Source organism: Accipiter gentilis, chromosome 23 (genome assembly GCF_929443795.1).
Source record: "Accipiter gentilis chromosome 23, bAccGen1.1, whole genome shotgun sequence".
NCBI classification, from domain to species: domain Eukaryota; kingdom Metazoa; phylum Chordata; class Aves; order Accipitriformes; family Accipitridae; genus Astur; species Astur gentilis.
Genome location: NC_064902.1, coordinates 15052274 through 15077821, shown reverse-complemented (window position 1 = coordinate 15077821; position 25548 = coordinate 15052274). Strand labels below are relative to the sequence as shown.

Genomic DNA, 25548 nt, shown 5'->3' with positions numbered 1-25548 from the left:
TTCTCTGCACTCCAGACTTAAGTGCTATTAATTATATCCCCACTCAGAAGCCTCCAAGAACCATTAATTAGAAAGCAGGAACTGACGGTTTGCTTGTCTGTGTGAAACTATTATGACCTGAGAGTGAAATATAAGCTTCAAAAGAAATACGTTTTATGAAGGTCACCTTGGAAAGCATCATAACAATCTGTCAGGAGAGGAGAATGCAGCGCTCCAAGTGTGCGTTTCAGTGTGACATTATGCTTTAAGTAGCTGGAAATAGTAAAGAGAAGATGGATCAGATCATAGGATCTATGCTTTTTCACCCCAAATTCTCTTTTTTCTGCACTAAGTAGATATAAAGTAATCTTTTTGTCATTTCAATGGAGTGCAAGGAAAGTTAATATCAACAGAAATCCAATAGACAAACATAATCTGACCCTTACTGGTATTTTTGAAGTGTAAAACATCGAGACCCACCACCTCTGCAGCAGGGAGAAGGTTTATGCACAAGAATTAAATTATCTCTTCAAGGGAAGATGTAAACAGCCAGAAGAAGTGCGGTGACTGTGTACAGCAGTAATACCCACCCTAGAAGGCTCAGGGCAAAAGGCTTCCCCAAATAAATGTGATGTGCTAATGCACAGCAGCCTCAGCGTTGAGGTTGATTATTCTTTTGGTTGAAGCATATCATTATTCTTAGGAAAACAAAGCTGCAATAGAGTTAGTTATAAGTGAAATGTCTTCCTCTTGTACAAGGACACCATAAACATAATGTCCCACTCACACCTATTCCAGGGCTATATTTTGAGGCTCGAAGTAGTACTGTGCTGAAAGTTATACATCTAGTTCTCTGGACTTCCATTTCCCTATAGGTGACCATTTAATTCAGCTGTAAAGAGTACATGAATTCCATACAGCACTGCTTGGATCCTGTAATTATAGCTACAGTAAATAGAAACGTCATGGCCAGAGACACAGGCAAGATTGTACCACATAAAGGCAAAGCAGCAAATGCGTTACTGTTAGCAAAGAAAGCTGACAGAGGGCCAGATGTTCTCTTAACTTGCACATCCAGCAGCCTGAATGCTTACCTGGGCTGTCTGTCAAATACCAAGTATTTTCAGCCTGATCCCTTCTTGACTCATTATTAAGCTTCCTGTGTGTCGCATTGCATGAGAAGAAAATGGGGAAAGCCGAGCATAACTGATGGACATTGTGTCCTAGGAGCTGGGATAAAAGAATCAAGGTATAGGACAATGCTGAGCTTCAAATAAGGATGGTATCAACTGTGGTCAAGTACTTCTATACCCAAACCTGTGCTAAAATGGTGCTAATCTCTTGGCCCCAAACCTGCAAAAGAATGCACTTACTAAGCAGCCAGACCTTCCTTCAAGCAGATTCACAAAACACGTGCCAAGTAATTTACAGGCTGCCATCAAACTGTCAGTCAAGAGGGGCATACAATGGAAACTGTTGCTCAAAATGCCATCGAAAGGGGAAACATATGTTTCAGTGAGAAAAGACAATCAAACAAAGAAGTGGGCGGTTGGGGAGTTGCAGCCACTACAGCAGCAAGGATCCAAGCCTCGCGCGCAGCCCCAGGAAGCAAGTTCAGGGGCCGTGCCCTTGTCTAACAGTTGGGTAACAGCTTTGTGTTTAATAAGCTGAAATAATTTTCTGAGTATTGAAGCCAGCTCTAAACATGCTCTGAAGTGAAGGTACAAAACTGAAGATACCAAGCAAAAAGCCCACTTCACACTCAATTATTAGCAAAGGTTTTTATCGTGTTGTCCTATTGCTGTTGCTGCTGCGTAATAGAACTGCCCAGAGAGACACTCTAACCAGCAACTCGAACGAGACCTCAAAGCTTGAAAGCTGCCTTTGTGTGAGTGTCGGTATCTAGGCTGTGTAGGTGGAAAGGCATTAACAACTTCTCCAGTAAGTAGTTATTTGAAAAAGGAAGGGGGTGATGGACATTGGAAATATGTTGAGCTAAGCATACTTGAGGCTCCATTGTTTGCTAGGTTGTCAGCCTCTACGCAAAAGGACAGGTATGTGCAGGGGTAAACGCAAATGCCCTGTTTGTGTTAGTCCCTGGGGCAGCTGCAAGCCGCTAGTTACCTCTGCAATAACAATTGCGCCATGAGTTTGTGCAGGGATTTCGCACACAGTTTTCACAGCTGCAGTCGGCTGCAGTTGTCAGGCTCTCAGCATTTCTATTTCTCTGCTTCAGGAACATCTTCCAGGTCTGTCATAGCACCTGCTACAGGTCTTTTACTAGGGGGGACCACCAAGAGTTGCATAAAATTGGAACAGAGATGGGAAGAAATACCCCATTCATTCTCCAGTGTGTGAGACTGGGGGCATTTTCAGGGTGATGGTCCCAAATCACTGGTGTGTAATACCTTGGTATTAGGTAGGGTCCCACCGCAGGGTCAGGATGGATGAGGATATACAAGAGATGATGATTTTGAAAGAGTATTTGCAGGAGCTTATATAAGAGATCACACGCCCCAGAGATTCTTGCATGAGATTATTATAGAAAAATTGATTTGAAGAGTAAGAAGCTGCATTTGATGACAGAAGATGCCCTTTCTAATCCTTTGTTCCTATGACTAGCGGTCAACGGAGCTGGGGACTGTGCTGTCTTACTTAGTGACATCAGAGAGGTGGCTTCACTTCATGTTTGTTTTTTGTAAAATGATCTTGACCTCCTTTGGAGGGTGCTTTGTGAGTTAGGAATGAAAAGCACAATGTGAAAGGCAGGCATTAGTATTATTTGGAAGTGAACTTTATTGAAAAAGTGGATAATAAATCAAACAAATGCTCCTCTTTCTTGCTCTGATACATAATTTTAGAATAGTTGTGTGCAAGGATTTTCTCCTTTCTCTATCGCACAGGCTATAATAGAAGCTGAAATGTACTGTGTGTGGATTTAACACTGAACATTGCCTTTTGCCTATTGCTGTCAGTGTTTCCTGTTGGAACATACTAATGAGCACCTAACTCGTTAGCCATGAACAGCCTTACATTTTGTCTTACTAAGAAAGATCGAAGATGCTATTATATGTAACTATCTGTTATGTTTGATATTTCTTAGGTAACAAAGTGTTTGAAAAACATCCTGTGATATAAGAAACTCCTCAGAAAGACAGACCTCATTCTCCAGTTCTCGGTGGCCCTGGAGCTGCAGCTGAAAAATTTTATTATGTTCTACAAATATGGGATTCTTCCATGAAAAATTTTATTAGACCTTTGGATATCATCAAGGTTGAGTTTTCAGTGAAGACAACTAACAGTACTGATTCAAAATGTTGCTCTGACTAGTAACTCATATTTTTCTGAATTGTGTACTTGGGAAGGAACCTTTTTAAATTGTCCCTTGGCCTAAATTGAAATAAACTGCTAGCAAAATCAGGTAGCTACTGTGTTTAGGCACATTACAAAGCATTTACTCCATGTTGTGCTTTTTGATTCGGTTATTGTATGTGGGCTATTATATCATAGAAAATTTAGCTCTTTTAGCAGTATGACAACTCATAAAAACCAAGAAATATAACACTTCCTAAAATCTTTCCTTTCTCTCTTCCTTTTAATGCATTGTCACAATGCTTCTGGAGCTTAAGGCGATACAAAACACCTCTGCAAATCAATTAATATGTAAAGCTGCTAATGGCACAGTAATCACATTAGGGTTAGACTGGCATGAGCGTCCTGCTTGCAGCAACAAACAACGTGAGTGGCAGCCACCCATGTGGAATGCTCCGTTGGCAAGAAATGCTGTGTTTGGAGCCCCACACAGGAAGAAGCCCACCATGGGTTGGTTGTTGATTGCTAACATGTAATAAAGGAAAAGTCGTCAAACAACAGATGGAGGAGAGAAGAAATGAGTCTGCAAGATATGCATGAAAAGAGCACCAGTAATCTTGCTCTTGAATTGTGGGGAACTGACAACCAAAGCTTTCCGTGTCCCCCGAACTCAGGATGGAAAATAAAATGTGCCAAGTCGTTCGATAAGAGCCATGCTGAGGGGGGCAGAGTCTACCTGAAGGTTTGAGAAGGTCAGGGTCAGGTCCAAACCAGAGCCTGGCAGTGCTTTGCATGCCTGGCAGCACAGCATGGTCACTGTCCAGAACAAATAAATATGCTCCACAATAGTCTGTCCTAAAGGTTTGCAACCTGACCTGAGAAGTACGAAAATGCACAATGGATGATCTCTTATAATTTTCCCTAAGTCTGTCTCTGCTATATACTGCAGAGGAATTCAGTCCATTGTTTTGAAGTCTTTCTGCTGGTCAAATATAAATAGAAACACTAGAGCAAAATCATTGATGTTTGATTCCAGATTTTACTGTGGTGCTGTTAAAATATTGCTCCTCGAAAGCCAGTTTGGTTCAAAGACTTACCATGACTCAACGTGGCCACCAATATCTTCCATTAGCCCTTTTAAAAACTGTAGAGATTGTAACGCTATTTCTTTTTCCATGCAGAGTAAATGAAAAGAACATTTTGATGGTGTCTGCACTTTTTAGACCCTGAACAAGGGCTGAATAAACAGGAAATGAAGGTCAGGGGGCAATAAGTGACAGAGAAGAAAAGGTGAGCAGACAGGATGGTCAACGATGCTGGCAAATGGGCTAACATGAACAGTCCTTTTGCAGTTTAATGTTTAAAGTAGCTGTGATTTCAGACAGAAGGAAGACAATGGTTGTGCTGCCAGGGAAGCACTGAAAGGAAAACCTGAGCATCAGTTACATTTGCAAGGTATTTCCAAACCTGATGCTCAATGGCTTCCTATTAAGTATGGAATATTCTGTATTAATTCTGTAGCCTGTGATGAGCGGGCGCTGCGCCAACCGTTTTGCATGGGGGCTGCCGAGCAGATGAGTGCTGAGCTGTATGGAAGATTTCATTTGTGTAAATGAGGAGGCCGTTATCACAGCACTAAAGGTCCTGTTTTTAAAAAAGCCTCCTGTGGCATTATGCACAAAACAACCTATTTATGCAGCATGAAAATATTTATGTGCTTCGCTCCAGCTTAAAAAGGGAATTTGCAATAGATGAGGGACATGAGAAAGGATTGGAGTGAGAGATAAGGAGAGATTAGAAAAGGCAGATCATGAAGTACATGACATCCTGCAGCAGTATGTAGAGTAAACCCCTGCTTTTTTTAAGACCTGAGCCTTGAGAATGGTGTCTGGATCGTTCATACACTTCCTATAATTTTCCACAGGCAGGGCGCTGCAGTTGCTGGAAATGTGAGGGTACACTGTGCTGAAAGCATCGATGGTCTTTATAACCAACTTTGTCCTTTCCAACCTCAACCGCTTGCCCTTTCCTGGGTCAAGCCCAGGGCTTGCCTTTGGGCTGGAGGATGCTGCAGAGTGCTGAGCTCCTCCACCAAAAGCAGAAAACGGGAAAGATCACCTGTGCAGGGGCTGAGATGGACACGGTGCAAGTCGAGTGGTCCTGTTGGGGTGGCTTCATAACAGGACAGAGCTAACTGTGCTTGCCGTTATATGGCTGAGACCCTTGTTCCCTGTCCTTATACACAAGCAAGTTTCCCAGGGTTTTTCGATTACTAAAAGTTTGCTTCATTGAAGTGAGCAGTTCCTCCAAGGGGCTGCATGGCTGTGCCTGTGCGCCTCTATTTTCATTAGCAAAACAGCTGTGGCTCAGCCACAGTGCTCTTCACTGACTTCTGTAGGACCAGGCTAGGAGTAGGCTCTGTGCTGCTTCTAACCTCCCCCAGCACACATGCACCCCACCCCCAGGTATCAGGCTCTCATTTGATCCTGTGGGCAAATAACGTGGTGTTTTGGTTTTAATTAAAGTTGCAAAGAGGGGAAAATGACCGTTTGGTCTCTGTGGGAGCCTGACCTGGCTGCAGACTCAGGATGACATCGAAGATGGAGGCTCCTGGCTGCGATGGTGGGAGTCAAGGCCAGCTCCTGGCTTGTGACAGCATCCTGAAATGTGACTGGGGACTGAGCACCCCCTGAACTAAAAATACCTGAATACACATGGGATCTGGGGGGGATCTCACACCCTAGCTCTAAAGCAAGAAAAATCATAATGCCCCAGTACCCATGGAGCTAATTAAAAACTTTCAAGCCCAAATACACACATAGTGACATCCATGAAAGTAAATAATTTTTGTCTCAGCTTTCTGTGGCCTTCTATCCACTCCCCATCTCTTGCTGTCACTGCGGTCGATGGCTGCTGAAAAGCCTTGTCCGATTCCTGCATCTGGTTCCTAATGTACAGGCCAGCAGCACTGTGGAGGAGAAAACGCTGCTGCTCATGTAAGCTGTCCTGTGTGTTGGCAGGGCTGTGAGTTTCAGAACAGAGTGATGTATTTCAGCTCTTGTGAAATTTCTGAATAATCAGCTCATCAAAAAATATCATGCAGAGTTCCCTTGTAGTCCTCTCCAACTTGCCACCTCTCCTGCCAATAGCTCTGTAGGGTTACCACAGCTTGGCATAGCCCATTAGCAGAGCTCTGCACAATCACTCATGAGTAGAGCTGGCTGGAAAATAAAATTCTCCTTCTTGGGGGAAGAAAAAAAAAAAAAAGAAAAAGATTTGGTGGGGGAAGATTTGGTGGGGCAGGGGGGATGTTTGGCTTGGCATTTCAGGATGAAGATTTTCTCCACTTCTACTCCCCCCTGCACCCCACCCTTTTTTCTCCCAACCCCATTTTTTAGAAGGTGACTCCAAGAAAATAAAAATTCCACTTAAAGTGGCAAAGCCATTGGATGCTGTTTGATCTGCTGGTGACATCCTCCTGGCCCCCAAGACTAGGAGTCTCGCTGCAGGATGGGCACCAACCCGCTGGCACCTTCTCCAGCTGGGACTCCTGGGCAAGTTGCCCTTGGACCCTCACTTTTTGCTGCCACTGCCGGTTTCTTCTCTGGAGTTTCTTCATGATATTCCCCTCCTCAAGTAGCTCAAAAACCTGCTGCTTAGGCATCTGGGAGCTGGCAACTATGTCTCTGTTCACAGGGAGATGGTAGGTGCTGGAAGGTCCTTGAGGTAAACCCGACCAGCGGCGTTGTGGAGACGAGGGGCCGAGCAGCAAGAGTCCCTGGCCTGCCTTCAGCTGCTCCCCTTGGTCCCGGGTTGCCTCCAGGCACATCCCCCTGTGCTTTCCCCTTCGTTTTGGACATGTGTTTTTCAGTCACAGGGGATCATTGCTTTGGCTGGAAGGAGCAGGCTTCCTCGCTGTGTCCTCTAATGACGCTCAGAGCTGAAACATGGGGAGAAGACCAAGCTGGTTGCAGACCCTCTCCCTAAGGCAGGTGACAAATAGCAAGTGCTGCGGAGAAGGGAGGTGCAAAAATCAATGGTTAGTGCATTAGGATTAAAGCTGTGGCGTGAAAGCCTTATACGGCCAGGATTATTATTTACTTTTAGGCCTGCGGTGCCTGCATTGACCGTGGCGCTTGGTGTAACGGGGCCTCAGTACTTGCATCGCTTTGCAAACCCCTGTATGCGCGCGTGGGGCACAACAGCATCCGTCAGCGAGAGGTGGCTCCAGCGCGGTGAGAGGTGGCTCCAGCGCGGTTTTCGAGCACTGCCCGTCCCCTCCTTGGCTCTTCCGCCGACCAGGCTGCAGCTGCCGAGCTTTTGCTCTGTCCCTCTTTACTTGTGTCACCCTCTCTCTTTCTGCTCAGGCTTTTGTCATTTCTTTTGTCACCATAGTGACAGGAAAAGAGTGATGATTGCTGGAGTAATTTCCCATATTAGCTAACGCTGGCCTTTCAGCTTAAATCAGCGCTTCATTTTCCCCGGGCTCCGGTTGAGCCCCAGCGGAGCGGCATTCAAAAGCGGTGGCGGAGGGGCCTCGGCACGTCGCGGTGCTGCCAGCGCTCCTCCGGGACAGCCTGGGCAGGGACAGGGCCTTCAGGTCACTGCATGTCCCATCTCCGCACACTAGGGATGCGCAGAGAAAAGGGGAAGAAAGAAATCCACTTTTGCAAAGGTTTCTCCCTGACTGCATTTGCTGTGGGTCTCGCCGTCTGTAAAAACCAGGAATTTGGGCGCTTCTGTCCATTCTGGGGCACATGTACTTTTGCAGCGTGCATAGAAAGAGCTCCCCAGAGGTAACTGCTCGCTCCGACCCATGCAGTGAGTTGGAAAAGACCCCCCCTGTATCCCCAGCCTGCACCCCTGCCTCTGCACGGCCTCTTGCAGCACTGGCTGTTCCCAGGGAGCAAAAACCAGGGCTGGGAGCAAACCTGGGCTCACAAGGGGGCAAGAGGGTGGCTCAGGACAAAATACTGCTCTCTTTCAGGCTCTATTAGTCATTTACTGCATCTCAGAGAGGCACGCAGGATACACACACACAAATACATACTAAAAAATCAAGATCATTAAGCACGCAAATACGTTTAAATAACAAACGAGCCACTGAAAAGCGGAGAAAGGTCACAAAATGCGAAATGAAAGCTGCTCTTCTGTTCTCCGTTCCGGCAGTGCCAGTCCCTGCCACAGAGGAGGATATATTAAGAAGAGTCAACCTTCATTTCAAGCGCGCTGCCTTTTGTCCTCATATCACAACATTAACATTATCCCCACATAATTTTGTGTATTTAATTTTACAATAGACTGTGCCAGCGAGCACTGCCTGTAAATATTTGATCACCACCGTTCCTCTAGGATTATCTTATCAAGAGTAAAGATATTAAAATAGAAATCTTGTCATGTTACTGCCTTTATACTTCCAGCCTGAGAGTTGATTGACAGAAAATGAACTGCCTGAACTAGCTCTAAAGTGTCTTTTCACTGAGAGCTTTAATGCCAGAGGCTATAGAAAAAAAGGTAGCTAGTCATCGGAAACTAATGCCTTGCTGTAGTTACAGAGCTTTTGTACTGAAGATTAAAAAATATGAATCTACTAGGGGTATTTTTACAAGTGTAAAATGATGTTGGTCTTTTTGTATCTTTTTGCCATCTCTAATGAGCCTTAAAAAGAGCCTTGCCTTTTCTTCCCACACTTGAATATTAGATGCAGCCTCACCACAGCTCACAGACACGGGCTGAAGTTTTGCAAGAGTAAGCTCTTGACTTCTCTAACCTACAAAATTTCTTTTTGGTGATAAAACGGATTGCAAGCCAGGACTGAATGTTCCTGCCTGGCTTGGAATATCAAACCACTATAGACAAGTCAAGGTTTCTATTTATGGGCAGCTAAAGACACACCCGTAATGCTGTTTTAATGTTACAAAATTGCCCTGAAATTGTCATGTGTCTGAAGAGCACCATGCTGCAAATATATAGCCAGTCCCGGAGGGCTCGCTCAGCCTGTGCTCCAGCACAAATCAATGAGAGTTTTCGCTGGAGTAAGGACCCAAGCGCCAATTCAGGAAAGTACCTAGGCACAAGCAAACTTTAATCACAAGCTCGTGCTCGTTAGAAATCAATAAAGCCAGAAGCTGGCTGGGGCAAGGGGATGGTGAAGGGTGTGGGTCCTGCATCCCTGCAGTACCTGCGCCCAGGCGGGTGAAAGACCAGCAGTTCCCGGCATCCCAAATAAATCTGGCTTCGTCCTGTCATGATCCGGAAGGGCACGGAAGGGTCGTTAGTTCACAGATCTGTCCCGTCGCAATGACAAACTGTAGCCACCGGCATTAAATCACCCAAGGCCTTCAAGGCAGTAACAACAGAAGTGTTCTTGCGGGATGACTGAGGTCAGAGTAGCCAGAGACAGTGCAACCTGGCACTCTGCTTTAGTCAGATCATTCCTCCCACTTTTTTCTCTTCCAGCGTGAACAGTAACTGTATGAAATGAAAATAATTGGACATTAAGCAGCCTATTGTTGAGCTGACATGAAAGGGATTTACATGGGTGGCTCCCATTAACAGCAATGGGTGGTCCCCTCCACACTTTCCCTGGGCTCCGAATGTAGAAAAACTTGTCCTAACATTTCACTTAACAGAAAAGGTCAAGAGCTGTGGTTTTGTTCAGCGTGCTCAATATATTCAATTAAAATATACTGGCATGTTCATCAGCTATTAACTGTCTTTGCACTAGCTGTAATTAAACAGATACTTACCTGTGAAAGGAAATCTTTCAAGACAAACTCTGACATGGCAGCAGAGGAGAGTAGGAATTTCCCAGGTCTCCAGTGTGGGTTTGCTTTGTGTCTCCGCATGAATCCCTCAACCACTGGGAGTTTTCCTTTCCCTGCTGCCGGAGCAAGGATGGCTTCATGGTCCACTGATGGCTGCTGATTTCCATGCAGGTAGGGCACGTCAGCAGAAGGCGAGGGGCTGGCCAGATCCAGCTCCTGCATGTCCCTTCCCTGGGCACGCTGGGTGTGAGCTGAGCACCAGCAGTGCCGGTTGCTTGGAAGCCCTGGGGGAATAAAATCAGCAGGATGATTTTCTCAACCAGGCAATTCACTTGCAGAAATATCATTTACCAAGTTCCACTTACAGCCTCGGGGATAAGAAATGGAGAATGAGAAAAAGTTGGCTGCTCTGGAGTTTTTAGCAAACTCAGAGGTTTTAGAGGGTTTAGCAGCTGGTGGCCTCCAATCCAATGGGCAGTAGGGTTAAAAGCCACGCACCCTGCTTTGAAAACTTCTTCCGAAGAGCCTGAAATGAAGACAAACCCCAACAAGGCAAACTAGTGCAAAGCAGAGGAAGGAACTGAAGGAAGCAAAAAGTAATTACCTGAGCCAACTGTTCTAATTATATACACACAGCAGACAAACGGTGATAGCAATTGTTGGTGGTCTTAAGACGGATAGCAGGGAAATGGAGATACAGTAGAAAATAACACATATTAAGGAATTAGTATTCATTATGCTAAAGAAGGGGGTGGGTATTTACATTAGTCAGAAATCAGGCATACAGAGAGATGGATGACAGCAAGGAGAAGTGTAGCAAGAAAACCCAGAGCACAGCTGTGACGGGTTTCCCTGGTAGGTGTGAACAAGGGATGCTGAGCCGGGTGTGATGCCACCAGCACTGCTGCTTTTCCCCAGAGACCTTTCAGGGCTGAGCAGCCCGTGCTTTTCCCAAGAGCGATGTTCCCATCGGCCAGCTTAGTCTCCTGTATGTACCTTCCTACACGCTAAAATACAGCATTTCTGCAGGAGACTCCGGAGCACCGCGTGCACCACAAAGGGGTGTACCCTGCACAGGCAATGGTTGTCCGCTAATGGATAGCCCCAGCATCGCTTGATTCTATCACAGTTTTCTGCAGCTGACGGCATCCAATATGCAGCTCCGGCTGCCTCCAGGCACAGGGCTGGAGCAGGGCACGAGGAAGCCCAGCGCCTCGCTGCAGGGCTGCAGGATAACACACCACGTGTGAGGAGCTGAGGGTGCTCCCTCTTGCCATGGGGCTTTTGGGGGACAATAGTGTGCCCCCTACCACACTGTACCAGCTGGGTTTCAATCTTCTGTGTGCTCAGGGTCTTCTGGATCCTTTCACTGCAATGTCCCAAAGCTCCTTGTGAGCTTGTGCCATCCTCTTCACGAGGTACCGTCAGCAAACGCTCATGTTCCTCTGCTGAGGTCCTTAATGAAGATAGATAGTGATCAAAGTAAGCTTCAGTCCAGTCCTTGAAAAACTTCTCCTTTCACCATTACTGGGCCCTATTAGCCAGTTCCCCACCCATTTCTGAGATATTCAATTAATCCCTGTCTTCTCCAGCATGGCTTATACTGTTAGATATTGACAGCACAAAGGCAGAGGATTCGCTGAAATCCCGGAGGAGGAGAACTGTTGGATTTCCTTTATCTGCAAGATCAGTTAGGGATTTCAGGTTAATCTTGCTTGGTAAATCATGTTGCATTTTATACCATTTGCCTTCGTGTCTCTGTAAGCGGTCTGTCTCTCAGAAAAATGTCAGCAAGCTCTCACTGTTGGACCCTGTTCATTTAGCAAGACTTTCTTAAATAGATGCACTACATTTGCCACACTCCCACGTATAGAGCCCTACCCCTGAGCTCATACACTTGTTAAGCACCCACCTGTGGGTCCGTGGGCCAGATCCTTCAAAATTGAAGGACAGAGAGTGCCCACTTTCTGCTGGTGGGCACCCAAGCCTGTTCCTTAGGTGTCTAACAAACTCAACGAAGTATGTAAGTACCTAAAAAAACCATCCTGTTGCAAGTTCCCACTGGCGATCGCGAGCCATAAAACCTAACTTGACATGAGCTGGTGGTTTTGGGATTTCATCTCTGCACATCTTTCTTAACTTTCAGTTTTGCATTCAGTCTCTTTGCCATGCTGCCTTTAGCCCATGCTCCAAATCTTTTTCCTCCCCCAAAAGCCAGGCATTTCTCCTGCTTTGAGGAAGAGGGTGCATAACATCATTATTCTGCCCATATACTCCTGCTCTCTGCTAGTAGCCAGCAGCCCTTCTCTCCTCCGTCTTTCTCTTGCCCTGCAGTTGTAGAAGTTGTGCATTTGAATAGTCTTTCCTAGGTCTACCTACGCAAGTCTCCCTTCATCCTTTCCTTTCCTGACTGCCCTGGTTTCAGCTGGGATAGAGTTAATTTTCTTTCTAGTAGCTGGTATAGTGTTATGTTTTGGGTTCAGTATGAGAAGAATGTTGATAACACACTGATGTTTTCACTTGTTGCTAAGTAGTGTTTAGATGAAGTCACTGATTTTTCAGCTTCTCATTCCTGGCAAGCAAGAAGGCTGGAGGGGCACAAGAAGTTGGGAGGGGACACAGCCAGGGCAGCTGACCCAGACTGGCCAAAGCGGTATTCCATACCGTGTGATGTCATGTCTAGTATATAAACTGGGGGGGAATTAGCCTGGGGGGGATTGCTGCTCGGGAACTAACTGGGCATCAGGCAGCAGGGGGTGAGCAATTGCATTGTGCATCACTTGTATATTCCAATCCTTTTATTATTATTATTGTCCTTTTAGTATTGTTATTACTATCATTATTAGTTTCTTCCTTTCTATTCTATTAAACTGTTCTTTCCTCAGCCCACGAGTTCTACTTTTTTCTGATTGTCTCCCCCATCCCACCAGGGTGGCAGGGGTGGTGAGTGAGCGGCTGCGTGGCGCTTAGTTGCTGGCTGGGGTTAAACCACGACACCGACCTATTTCACAGAGCTTGCTTAGTTGCCAGGGCTTCCTTCTTCATGCCACTTACTTAGATTCTGCTAATTCTTGCTCTAAGAAGATATTTTTCATCCAATTCTGTCTGCAGCTCCTTCCTAAAAGTTTCTTCCTCTTAAACTGAGAGGCACTCTCCAGATCTGAAGCAGGTTGCCTGTCCCTGCCTGCTCGCCGTGCGACAATGCAGATGGCAGAGTTGCACAGCTCTTTGGGTGACCAAGCGCTTTATAAATTCAAGCCAGAGATGTTAAAAAAAAAAAGGCCAAAAAAAGAAAGTCTTTCCAGGGAGCACAAAATCAACACAATGACTTTAGCTAGCTGCACACAGGCAGAAACATCACACTGCCTTAAGTCTGCGTGGATGTTTGTGCCCCAGCTAAATCAAGTTTTGCAGATACTGCCCGCATCCTCAGTCTCCTCCAGCAGCACTTGCAAGCCCCCTTGAGCCCTGTAACCAGAAGGGAAGGGAATGCAGAATCCCAAACCTCTCCTGCCATAAACCAGGCTGCAGATCATAAGCAAACCATCAGTAAGTATCTGTGCAAACACTAAACAGAGGATTTCTGGTCAAAGCCAGCAGCTGAGAAGAAAAGCATCCCTTTCCACCCCTTGGTCTCCTCTCCAAAGACCTAACCGTCACTGCTGGCCCCGCAGCGGGGCTCTGGCTCTGCACTGTCCTCAGCCCCTCTCCGCAGTGACTTTTTGATTAGGTTGAGGCAACGTTTTTTAGGAAAACAAGAGAGGAAAATTAACAGTTGCAAGACAGCAAGCTGTGTGTGTGTGTGTGCGTGCACCTGTGCGTCTCCCCTAGGCCAAGCTTCGGCACACTTCGCGTTTATCAGGTCTAAACACGGACAGATGCCTGGTAATGCTGCGGGGGGAGGCGGGGAAGGGAAATCCCATCCTTTCCCTACAGAGTGGCAGGAGGGGACAGAGAAACAAACACAAACGATCAGGCACAAGCTCAAACAGAGCTGCTACAGGCACTTAGTCGCACTTTGCCGGACAGAGAGCAGCAGCACGGGCGCTGCACAGCCCGTAGGGCCAGGGGCTGCCCCGCACCTTCTGCGCAGGGGATGCGGCCGCTGCTGAGCACAGCTGAGCCAGGCACCAGGGCTACAGCCCTCCCAGCAAAACGCATACATTAGATAGAGAGATAGATAGATATAGATAGATACAAAAAGGTTTCAGGTATTTATATATGAAGGTCTTTATATAGCAAAAAAATAAATTTTTTATAATGCTTAAAATGTGTGTATATATGTATATTAATATGCATACATATATATGCTGGTTGTATATGTATATATAAAGCCCTTTTAAAAGACCTTTCTATATACACACACAGAGACATATTTACACCTATATGTATATATACATAGATAAGAGCTTTCTATATATACATATACACATATGCATTGTATTATATATACATTTACATATGTATTTTATATATCGTAAATATGAGTATATAAAGGTCTTTCAGAAGGGCTATATATATGGATGTGCATGTCTATATGTCTAGTTATATGAATATGTATATATGCATATAATATATAAAAGGAATAGAATTAATAAATGTAACTACATATACATATACTATAAATATACATATACATTTATGTTGTTATAATTTTATATATATTTAGAATATATGTTTTTAAAGGTCTTTGAAAAGGTCTTTATATATTAGTGTGATCAGCATATATATATGCATAAAAATACATATATATACATATATTTTTATGTATATCTACCTGTGCATATGAATGAATGAAAAAATAAATAAGTAAAACCAGAGAAACACGTTTATGGCATTTCAGCTGCAGTCCCTGGGTAGGCCTGAAGTAAGGTGATGAGATTGCTCAAATAATTTGGCAGCCTTGTAAGGAAAACTCTATTCTCCAACTGCTTTCATTTAGGCAGCCCTCTTTTAATAATGGTTGCTTATTGCCTGGCAGATACAAATGTGAAAAGATGTAGATATTATCCTCTAATGATCCTAGAGAGCACTATATATATATTAATACACACACACACGCACGGGGAGGTGGTGGGGGTGTATGTACACACACACACACATATATGTGTATGTGTACACACACACTCGGCAGCTTCTATTTCTCTCTGGACCCATCAGAAGGAAAACCTGCCCAGGCGGGGCTCTCCGAGGCTGGGCTGGCACAAACACTTAGTGTAGAAAATCAGCAACCCGTCACTGAAGATTACCTAAATTGTAGGAGAAGACGAATAATATTGCTCCCTGTAGCTCTGCAGTTTTAGACATGAAAAGTGTGCGTGTATTCTTAAACGAACTCAGGTGTCACTGGCTAAAACTCCTGCAGTATGTGTACAATACGCACGCCATCGACTTCTAGAGGCCCTGGCAGAACAGGAGCTGTGAGGGCGGGCGAGGAAAGTGGCCAGGTTGCGCGTGGCATCGTCCCGCTTTGTGCCAGCCAGCAGAAACCGCCGGAGTGCAGACACCCTGTTTGCACATTTTACTTTTAAATCCCCTGGCTGCTGCTTTCAGGCCTGACAAGTACCCTGACACCTTTCCTTTCCTCTCCTGCCACCAGCCCGGCCAGGAGCCGTGATGTCTGTCTGTCTTTCCAGCCCCCATGCGTCTGGTCGTGGCCGGAGCCCCCCGCTCACACACGCGGTCCCGACCGGGAAGGAGGAGCTGTCACGCCGTGGCATTTCTCTCCTTCTCCAGCAAAGGGATCCTGCTGAAAGAAGTGAGGAAATAACATCAAAACCCCAGCCGGAGGCTGACAAGCGAACTGACATTTAACAAAAAAATAGGTGAGGTAGGAAGAAAGGCCTGGGTGGGTACTTCAGTGTTTGGCTACGGTTGCAAATCTTTCGGGTGAGCTTTTCTGGCTCCCCAACATAAAAGCACTTCCAGACACATTCTTAAAATGCCAGGGAAAGTATCCCCCCTGCCTTTTCTATCTCATCAGCAGCTGTCCCCGAACTGCCCCCACCCAGAAGAGCAGCGGTGTTGAGGCAAGCATTTCACCATCTTCAACTCCAGCAGCAGGAGGAGGAGGGCAGGCAAGGGTTAAGTGACAGCTTATTTACGAGTGACAAGGGTGTGCAGAAGCCTGGAAGATTTTTTTTCCAGTTTTCATTGGGTGACAGACACTTTACAGGCAGTTCTGCTGTCCCTGGGAACATCAGTGTGAAATGGAGAACCGGTGGCATTTACAGACTGAAGTTTCTGCTTGTACTCAATGACAGAATAAAGGGGGGGAAAGAAAAAAAGGCCAAACCCACGAATGTTTTTAGCCACCGCCTGTTTTTACACCAGCTCTAACTCTGGCTGGTTAGACTCACTGGGTTGTTGCAGCAAGAGACGGTTTGAGCTGCTGGTGGACAACGTTGCGTTCTGCTCAAACTATTTCTCACTCGCTTAATTATATCCTGCACCTACAGTTTTACAGAGAACAGATGTGAAGGCTTACCTTGGGACAGATACATTATGTATACAGCATTAACTTCACACCCATACAGTCCCCATTTTAATTACACAGCCAGTGGGGGACTCAGGATAGTTTGCTGGCAGAGCAGTTGGTTTCATTAGCAATTCCCAAGACCTCAGCTGTCTGCGAGCATCCTCACCCATGCAGGCTGAGCTACGCTGGAGATCCACCCCAAGGCAGCCAAGGGTGAGCCAGGCACTGCCTGATCTCTGGGCTGCGACTGCAAGTCCCCCAAAATCACCGAAAGACCAACTGCTGGTACACACCTACGGGCTTGTACAAGGTCCAGCCTAAGATTCACCTTAAATACAAGTGGTTTGGAGAAAAGCATTAGCGTGACATGAAATGTGAGGCCAACGGATATTGAGAGACAACTTGGACATACAGCGCTGTAGTAGTTTGTCTGATCTCTGACCCCTGTCAGGGAAACGATCAGTATGACGGGTCCCCACAGGCTGCTTCTCTCTGCTAATAAAAGCCTTTTAGCAACACTCAGAGAAGGGGTTTGATCACAGCCTCTTGCTGGGTTTAATAGGTGCCGAAGCACAAGCTAGCATTTGGTTTTGTCACTCCATTTGACACATCTCCTCTTTGAACTGACATAAGCAATACCCTTATGTTTTGTTAGCTTCACAGGAACTCCAAAAATTCCTCAAAATTTTAACAGATCCAAAATTGGACTACAATTTTGCTTGCGCTACCATAAAGCAGGGAAAATCTGCTCCAAATAAAACCCCAGCATTTTTCTCTATCAAGCCCACTGCATCAAAGCCAGGCAAGGAGACAGTTTCTGCATTTGTTCCTTCTCAAGGTGAAGAGGAAGAAGGGCCATTTTCCTGCTTTCCCCTTTACATCTTTTCCAGGTGGCAAACAGCTCCGCTGAACCCTTTCCCCGCAGCCACCTTTCATTAGCCAGGCTGCCCTTCTCCTCGCCTGCGGCACAGCCGCACAGTCCTCTGGTTCCAGCCCAGGAGAGAAATCATCAATATACATATGTCAGGTGAAATTAAAATTGTCCCTATGAGTTATCTTATGACACAAGCTAGCACCAGCTATATTAAATCCTATTAATTAATATTTAATTAATTCTTTTCCTTGCCTATAAACACAGAGTGCTACTGCAGAGCACAGAGGCAATTATTATCTGGGGTTCTGCAAGATATTATAACTTTCAGAGTTACAAAAACTGCATATTTGTTAGAAACAGCATGACAAATCTGTCGCTGTTAGAGCTGCTCTACCAAGACTAGAAAAATCCTGAATAAACTGCAATAGGTCAACAATTTGCCAGAAATATCAGCTGAATCAGGAGCCTGTGGTTTCAACTCACTGGAACATTACTTATTATGTGCACAAAGAGCCCTACCTCAGCAGAACACTGTGCATTACTTACCGAAGGGCCAGCAAGGCATGGCTCATGTTTCGCTAACTTCCACTCATTCAAGCTTAATTCTTTGCTTAGTTATTTCTCATCTGCTTTCTGAACTGGTGAGGAAGGGCACGCAGTGGGACAGGCAAACTCTGCCTCTTGCAGCGCAGACCTTTGCAATGGCATCTGATGAAGCGTGGCAGTGGGCAAAACTCAGCTGAAGTGGCCAACTTGCTTTCAGCAGACGTGGTGTTTACCGCTCGTCACTCACGTGGAAATGACGCAGAAAGTACGAAAGCACTTTTCGATTTGCTTCTGCTTGTTGGGAAAATGCTCTTCCAGGCAGCAGCGCTTTGGGGGGCTGCGCGGTGGTGATGTCCTTGCTGTACGCTACCGCCTTGGTTGGCGTGGACAATGGGGATACAAGGGGTTGGGTGGTCGGAGGTGGTGAGCAGCCAGGGTTGACTTATTCCCGCAGGATCCAGCACTGCTTGGTTCACACGTGGTTTAAATCAGGCTAGTGAATAACAACTCACCAGCTAGCCAGCAGCTGCTCACCACGTCTATGTCTCTTGAAGAGGCAGCAATGCTTTTGGTCTCTACCCGCACCAGAGTGACTGCTGATGACATCGATTCAAGTGATGACTTTCTCAGTGGCCTTAGGAGACCTGGGAGGCAAAGCTCCCAAACAAAAGCCTTGGTGGCCTCTTGAAAAATTCATCTCTCTTTCCCTGCTGAAAATGGAAGGGGGAAAAAAAAAAAGAGAAAAAAAATACCCCTTTACTGAAGTTGTTACACAATGAGTCATTTGCTGCCTGACGGGAGATGGGGCAGCATCCCTCTCTGTGCCGCAGTGATTTGACTGATTACTTCTCTCTGCTCCAACAGGAGAGCAGCCTCGTCCAGCCTCTCTGATGTCTGGGTCCTGCCTGCCAGCAGCAGAGAAGTGGGTAGCGATGGTAAACAACATCCTTCTGGTTTGGGCAGTGGCATTTGCCTGTTCGTTATGCCAGAATCGAGGCTTCCTACTCAGTGAAAAGCTGAAGCCTGAAAACCCAGGGCTGAGTAGCCTGGTTATTTTGGGGCCGGCGTGCAGGCGTTCGCGTCTTCTCGGCATGTCGCGGTTGCCATTTTTGCACGAGCCCGTGCCTCCGTATTCCTCTTGGCTGCGTAACTGCTGGGGTGACGGGTGCTGTGGGGAGCAGGAGGCTGCACGGCGCAGCCCGCCGCAGGGCTCGCAGCGGCTGGAGCCTCCCTGGGAATTCGGCACGGTGCAGCCGGCTAGCTAGACTCAGCCGTCAGGCTTCAAGGGAAACAGTATTGAGTTTTAAGGTGGCATTTTCTTTCGGCTCGAGGCTGATGAGCTTTCCTGGAGGCTTTGGGGACTGAACTGCCATAGATCTCGCTCGAAAATGTCGCCCACCGCGGCTGGGCAGAGAACGAGGACAAGGCACAGGCGTGTGGGGGGCTTCTTCCAGCACTTGCAAAATGCTGCTGTCTCCTCTGAGCTCTAAATGGGGCCCAGGACTTCCACAACTGTTAATTAGAGGCAAACATTATTAAAGTAAATTAGAAGAAAAAGGCAGCTGCGTATGCAAACTGATTATATTTTTACACTTGTTTAAAATCACAACTGCGATTTTTAATTATAGTGGATCAAAGAAAATAACCACATTAATCCAATGTAATCACGTGTGAGTTGATTTGATAACAACATTGTATTTAATTGGCAGTAAGCTCAGGCAATGTTAAATACAAATGAAAAGCACTGACGCATTCTGAAGACTAATTAATATGACAGACTGGTAGCAAATGCATTGTTTATTACTACTAATTTCCAATAGCTGGTTCAACACCATTTTGTTACCCTGATCCCCAGTGCTGCGTCCATCAATGCATGATATTTAAAAGGAAAATTAAACATGATTTATTTTAAGGAGGAACAAAGGAGTTCAAAGATAATTAAATTATGCATTTCAAATACCAAGCTGCAGATAAAGAGCTTTAAAATACAGGATTCTTCTCTTTCCAACTATAAGTCCCCTTGATATGTGCACATAATTCACATTAAAGTGCTACATCAGTGACGGAAGACACTTTTTTCTCTGCACATTTGAATGCAGTTAACAAATGATAATTTTTTCAGGGGCTGACACAAGTCTCAGTGAAGTAAACAGAGATATTACCCTCAGGACCCTGCCAAAGCCCAGCAAGTCATTGGAAGAATTTCCCTTGGCTCCAGTGGGCTCTCAATCATATTCTAAGCTTTTCAGATCAGGGCCTGTTATCCTTTTTTTATCCTTAGAAAGTACCTAGCAGAAATGAAGAACATTCATTCAGGTAAAGTCTTCTAAATACAGTGTCCTGAAAGTTTGCTAAAGCTTTCCAGAAAGTCACACGCATTAAAATTCTCCTACCTGACTGCACTCCCTTCCACAGTTGGTTATGGACTGTAATGGCACATATTTGTCACACCTTGTTACAGCCTTGGTCAATAGAATAATGGAATAATCAATCATCTATATTTTAGTGTGAGACATAATAAATACAGTGCATAATAGTCAATCAGGTCTTCACCAAGGAAAAGTTGAACAATTACAGTGGTTGTCGATGGTAAACTGCCTATGATAAGTATGCAAACATTGACCCCAAGTGTTACACTGAGAACATGGAAATTAAAATCATCTATCTTACTTGATTTGAAGCCTCCCAGATAACAAGGATGGTATTTAAGGAAAACCTTGGCTGGACTCAGATTGCTTCTTTCTGTTAGATTAAAATTAAATTAAGTCAAAATTTAGAAAATACTGGTTTAATTAAAGATACTTCACTAGCTCATAAATTATACATTCTCCATCCTGTTGAGAAGTGTAAGTTTGATATTAGGTGTCAGAGCTGCGGAGAATTCCTAAAGGTTAGTTCACATTTATGTGCCGTATAAAGCAGACTTCTGGAAACGAATGACTAATTATCGAAGTTCCCAAATTGCTACCCCAGTCTGCTCAGCAAGTGCAGTCTTCCCTGATTTCAGCAAAAGCAGCGTGTTCTTCGGCAGCTTAGTCCAAATATGCAAAATAATACGGCCAAAAGAGACCTTGGCCAAAAGCAGACATTGGCGTGGAATCAACCATGAAAATATTAATAGATAATCATCCAGAAACTAATTACGAAATGTAAAAAGTCCAGCTATCTTACACAGACCACTGCAAGGAAGAATCTTTCAGTTTCATTAGCACAGCAGCAGAAGGAGAATCCTTGCAAAGTAGTTTTCTGAACTTCCTAATGCTCTTACCAATGTACATCTGTTAGCTAGAGCCACATTCATTTAAATTAGAGGTGTTAAAAAAAAAAACCAACAGTGAAGGTGGTAACTCACTGAAACATACTGTAGATACAAGTAAGAAAAAACCTGAAAGCACGGGAAGACTGAGACCGATGCCTTCTTGGCAATATGCTGGAGTCCAGTGTACGTTATTGGGTCGTCTCTAGCAAAACAGGCCAAAAAGAAATGGCCGGTGATATAAAGCAGACCAGGCTGGAAGATGCCGTAACTTCTTCTGAACTCAAAACTTCTTCTTAAAATGCGCTTGGTCCAAACCAATTGAAACTAAATTTATCGGGATTTAGGCAGACTCAGATTTAAGCATGAGGCAAAAAGCCATCCCTGAGCTCTCCATCCTCCCATAGCTGCGGCAGCAACAGTGCCGAGCCCTCCTGGTGACACCTCCGCCCCAGCCATGGCTTCGTCCCGGCACACGCAGCCAGGGCAGCCGTGCCCCTTCCTAACCGCAAGGCCAGGTTACAAAAAGCAGCCTCACCCTGGGTGGAATTTAAGCGTGCATTTAACGTAAAGCTGTGCTCCTATCACAGCGCCCTCCCCGTATCCACAGTGGCGAGCAGAGGGGAGCAGCCATATCCACCATCAAGTGCTTACGCTGCTGTCTGCTGAATCGACTGCCATACTGAAAAAGCAGCCATTACAAACCAAAAGAAGCCTGACAAACACTCCCTTTGAGACCGGAGCTACGCTGGGTAACACAGATGCTCATCGTCAGCCTGCTACCAGTAACGCTAGCAGTTTCGATCAAGATGCCTCCAACACAGACTTGCAAATGCTTGGCACCGAGACAGTGGGTAACAGATGCCCACCAGTGCTGAGGAAGACTGCTGAAGATGAAGACAGGGGAGAGGTAAACTCCCTGGCTCCAGGGAATTTGGAGGAGAACTACAGGCGTTATTGATTTGCAGCACTGCTGAGAGGCTCCCTTGCTGCTAGGCAGCGCTGGCACTCAGTAAGATGCGATCCTCCATCCAAAGAGTGTCTCTGATTGCCTGAATCAGTGCTAAAGACACACGTCAGTGCATCCTGAAATGGTTAGAAAAGCTCCTTATATATTGACCCAGCCATTATCAGGGTGCTGAGGGGCAGAGCAGGGAGCAAAGCCCTCTGGCACGGCTCTCGGCTGCATCGTACCACATTTTGGAGAGCTTTGCAGAACCACAAAAAAATCCCTCTGAGATGGTTTAGAAACCCCAGAGCTGATTATTCAGATAAGCCATGATGAGATAAGCTCTGATATCATCAGAAAGGGTGCAAGGCACTGTCACATGAGGGAGAGAGATGGGAAAGATGTGAATGCTATTTAAGCGGTCCCACGGTAAAACAGCTTGCAGCCAGCACACAACTTACTGTCAGCTCTCTTTGAGCAGCTCCTTTGATTGCGCTGCTCTGTGAAGGAGCACTTGTCACTTTTTATCGAAGGAGAGGGGAAGAAAGCAAGGCAGCCTGTTGCCAGGAGAAAAGATGCCACTCACTTTAAGTTAAAATATAGACAGCTGCAATGCCCTGGCTGCTGGTGATTGAGGACTAGCAGAAGTGTGAAGGAAGTATCAATGCAGGGCAAGAAAAAGAAAACAGCAAGAGACTGGAGCAAGCACAGAGTGGGGAGGGACAGTGCCCCGGACTCCCTGTTTGTAGCCTGAGCGTGCAGGAGGAGAAAACAGCAGCGACGTGCCCTTCAAAAGCTGGCAGCTCCCCATCAGGCTGCGTCAGGATGCTGCTTCCGTGGCCCTTGCACCCAAACAGCTGTGGGATGCCTGGCTTAGGATAAAAGACAGACTCAGGGTGACCCACTGCTGAGGAGAGGTCTAAGGCCTCTTATAATAAAAGGGCAATCGGTCATTTGGCACCGTCTTGCTGTGGGCTGGTTACCCCTTACAGCAAGTTATCCTCAGCATGTGATGAGCTCTAATCAAAATGGAGAAAAGCTGTAGCATAGCACAGCCTGTCCCGCAGCCCCTGCCTTCCCACATCATCAAGCTTAGAGTTGTGCAGTGAAATCCTCCTTGGGGAGCTGGAAATCCCTCGCTCCAGAGCAAGAGTATTAAAGCACCGTGATTGTATCTTTGTAACTCAGCCAGCAGAGGAAAACAACCTGGGGAAGGTACAAAAGCTCAAGTAACGTGAACGCCCCTTTCCCTGCCTTGGTTTGTCAGGATTCTGCTCGTTCAAGATAATAATCAGCAAACAGAAAACGATGCACAAAAAGGCTCAGGGTGAGAAAGCCCAATTTCCCCTCAGCTTCTGGTGCTTCTGCTAAGAGATACTTTGGCATATTAAAAGGCACCAGAGATGACAGTAGTAACCGAAAAGATGGAGGGAATGACTCTGCAGACATAGGAGTGACAAAAATGCAAGGCAATATTACAGTATCGCTATTACCATGAGGCAAAGCATTTCCCACTGGAGCTGGGAAAGCTGATATTTAACAGCTGGATCCTGCAGACTAACCAATTTGCTTCTACGGTTTTGTTGCTTATAGCAAAGCAGAAAATATTTATAGCTATTGTTTTCCTAAATTCAGCTTCATCCTTGCCCTATTTCTCTACAAAACCTGTGCAATTTCTGGCAAGACTCTTTGGCAGTACTTCCCCGCTCACACTTTGCAAGGTAGACTGCATTTCCCAGTCCCGGCGTGCTGGCAGTAAGGCTCCGACATCTTGTCCCAGCTACTGGATTTTGAGTGTCATGCCCTTCTGTGCAAGTAAGCTGGCGAAGGGTCTGGAGCTCAAGTCTTACGAGGAGCGGCTGAGGGAACTGGGGTTGTTTAGTCTGGAGAAAAGGAGGCTGAGGGGAGACCTGATCGCTCTCTACAACCACCTGAAGGGGGGTGTAGTGAGGGGGGGTGCTGGTCTCTTCTCCCAACTAACAAGCAATAGGACAAGAGGAAATGGCCTCAAGTTGTTGCCAGGGGAGGTTTAGATTGGATATTAGGAAAAACTTCTTCACCGAAAGTGTTGCCAAGCATTGGAGCGGGCTGCCCAGGGAAGTGGTTGAGTCGCCATCCCTGGAGGTATTTAAAAGATGTGTAGATGTGGTGCTTAGAGACAGGGTTTAGTGGTGGACTTGGCAGTGTTAGGTTAATGGTTGGACTCAATGATCTTAAAGGTCTTTTCCAACCTAAATGACTCCATGATCCTGTGATTCTAAGTGTAGGAATCACAAACGGTGTATCTGTTCTGAACTGATGATGGATAAAGTCACTAAAAAATCACTTATCTCCTCACTTTAGCTGCATTAGAGCATGATTAACTTTGTGTGCTTCAGAGGGTGGATAAGTGGAGGTCTGATTTTTCAGTTTGTTCTGGTTGTCATCAGCCTGCTAAATTTCCTAATGTCTGTTACATATGGTCATGCTGTAATTTTTCCTTTAATGAGTACAGGGGCTCACTCACGGATTCCACAATTCTGCTGCTAATATCACTCTGTGTCTCATGGCAGCACATAGCCATCCATCCCGGCAGTGGAGAGCAATCGCTAAGAAATTACATATACATTTGGCAACAGGCAATACCAATGTCACCTTCTAAACAGGCAACCAACAGAGGCAGGAGTAAACAGAGGAACAGCCTTTCCCCTGGAAGCAGAGGAAGGCAGTGACTCCAAGTCCTGCGATACTGAGTTATCATCTGGACCTGGCTACGTTTCCCTGAGACTCACTTCTCTTCATCTCAGCCTCTAGCGGATAGGTGGCATATGGATGTCTTCATGCTCCTGGCCGCCTTGCCAGAGGTCACAGTCCTTTTCTTTTCCCCTGGTAAGTTGGGGGTGGTTCCTGGAAGCATCGTGGATGCTTCTATCTGCTGGTTCCTGGACGCGTCGTGATGCTCCTATCTGCCTTTTGAGCTCATTAGCTCTCCGCTGCGCACCAACTTCTTTGCGTGGAAGGACTTTGGGAGCAACCCTGCCAGCTTCAAAACTGTAGGATATTTTTCTACGGTAACCCCCCCATTGCTGTACAGGGCTACTTTGTGCCACGGGCACTAACCCCCGCCCCAGCGCAGCACTGCCTGGATGTGGCGCTCAGCCTGAGTGCTGAGGAGCACAGGGCACCCCCCCGCATCCCGGGGGCGAACGGGCCAAGGCAACCACGGAACGGGGCAAACACAGCACAGGGAGCGGTGCCATGGTCTGCGGGGACAGGCCAGCACCCATCCCTGGGGACATCCCACCCAAAGCCCCCCGGGACACACGGCCAGAGCCGTGGCTGTCCCATGGCACGGCACCTGGGGACACAGGGTGGGCATCACCCGTGGGGCAGGCCTGAGCTGAGACA

General features: G+C 46.2%; 1 protein-coding gene and 1 long non-coding RNA gene across 3 annotated transcripts in view; one reads left to right on the top strand and one right to left on the bottom strand.

Annotated features, from left to right (window-relative positions):
- The window catches only part of FHIT (fragile histidine triad diadenosine triphosphatase), a 632268-nt gene extending 625714 nt beyond the window's left edge, over positions 1-6554 (top strand). For both annotated transcript variants that reach the window (XM_049826730.1, XM_049826731.1), the window contains one exon: positions 3083-6554. The gene's annotated coding sequence lies outside the window, so the exon portion shown is untranslated. The remainder of the gene's footprint in view (positions 1-3082) is intronic.
- Positions 6555-6644: 90 nt separating this feature from the next.
- LOC126049771 (uncharacterized) lies at positions 6645-20701 on the bottom strand. The gene is made up of 5 exons (XR_007509301.1): positions 20627-20701; positions 17957-19468; positions 10041-10342; positions 9473-9762; positions 6645-7300 (listed from the first exon to the last, which is right to left on the bottom strand). It is a non-coding gene; the product is annotated as an uncharacterized LOC126049771 (long non-coding RNA).
- Positions 20702-25548: the final 4847 nt, after the last annotated feature.